Source organism: Rhipicephalus microplus, chromosome 7 (genome assembly GCF_043290135.1).
Source record: "Rhipicephalus microplus isolate Deutch F79 chromosome 7, USDA_Rmic, whole genome shotgun sequence".
NCBI classification, from domain to species: Eukaryota; Metazoa; Arthropoda; class Arachnida; order Ixodida; family Ixodidae; genus Rhipicephalus; species Rhipicephalus microplus.
The window spans coordinates 6299424-6301136 of record NC_134706.1 but is presented as its reverse complement, the minus strand read 5'-3'; positions in this window follow the sequence as shown (position 1 = coordinate 6301136).

Sequence of the window (1713 nt, the reverse complement as noted above, 5' to 3'; positions counted from 1 at the left end):
ATTCCGCCCAAATCGCACCAACCCTATCGACTTTCACAGCATCAAAAATCTGTAATTCAATTAGGTATACGTAGATCCTAATCAGCGAAAATGTAATTCGTTGTCTCCTGACGAATAAAGTGAGTTATATTTCTAAATTTCAATTATATTCGCAAAGCCAATGTCATGAAAATATGAAAAATTCTGTCTAAGACCTGTGTAGTCCCGGGCGCTGATTCCAGCGTAGTATTTAAACATAAAACTTTCACCTTGATTTTCTCCTCTGTAATATTCCTACAATGGTGAAAACTACGACCTTCGAGCTTTTAGAGAACAGTTTGTCAATGAAAACGATTTATTGTTTGGTCTTAGTGTTCCGATAGCTTCTAAACGACCACCGATAACTTGATTCTCTTGCTTTAGTGCGACCACATGTCTCGAAACTAGTTCTCCGAAACCCCACAAAGCGAGCGAATGCGATTCAGTCAAGCGACACCTCTGAGGGTATTTTAGGATTAGGTTCGAGTATGCATAATTAGGTTCGGCATGCTACCAATAGCTTTCCCCATCACCGGTTCTTCTATTTAAGAAGAACCGGTCCACTGCCTGATGATTTCTGAGAAGGGAACTTGGCATCTTCAACGCACTAAACCGAGGAGATCAAGAAGCCGTGTTCAGGGCGTTCTGGAATGTGCATGGGGAGGGAAAAAAATAAAGAAAACAACAGAAGAGGGACGCATATTCCTCTAGTTCCGTATTTCTGTAGATGAAGGTGTTAGGCATATCTGCACGTGCATATTTCACTCGGTTTGTTCTGTCGTGGCGAGAAAAACAGGAAAGAAAAAAGACGCCAGACTAGGCTGTGTGCCCGAGTACAAAGAATACTGACTCAGAACAGCATTTTTTTGGGGGGGGGGGGGAGAGGGGGGTCCTTCATGTTTTGGGCAGCCCAGTGAGGACAATGACTGAGCCCAGGTGGTGTCTAGAGGAAGTCAGTGTACAAGTTTGTGCTTGAAAAAAAAAGTAATAAAAACAAGTCGATGGACGTTGTTTTCAAGAAAGCGAACCTGGGGCCTCGTTCTTTGGAGGAGGTTATTTTGCCCCTTGACTGACCAATGAGGAGGTGCATGAGCCCCGACTTGCTCCAGAGGGTGAGGGATAAAAAAACGTCTCGGTGTCGTATCTAAGCATTCTTGTCTATCGAGTGAACGAAGCAGCGGCTCGTCTTTCACTCCTCTGCAACCCTTGACGCCGTGGACATCTAATATCCGTGCGTCGTCGACATGGATTCACCGTCAACGAGATCGGCTGAGCTTGGCGGACGCGACGATGTCCTTGAGCATGCTAGGTAAGTTTGGCCTTTCATTACGCTACTAGAGATATTTAATCGAACTGATCAAGCTCAACTTCATGGATACTGATGAAATAGCCAAGCCGGTGGTCTTCGCTTTTTCAGGTTATCACACTTCAATGCTTCGAAATACTTTCAGGTGGGTAGTATCGCAACTTTTCATTAAACACAGTTTTTTTAAAGTGGCCATATAAATAAGTGCACTGCAGCCACCGTTGCTTTCAATTTCGGATTTCAGCTGTTTAGGACGCCGCGTTAACTAAAAGTAATATTCAGTGTCGTCGCGTCAACAGTATGTATCGTTTATTTTTGTTCCACCTTTAGTTATTTATTTCAGTGGCAATGACAGCATTGATGAGAGTAAGCTTTTTGCATAACCGTAG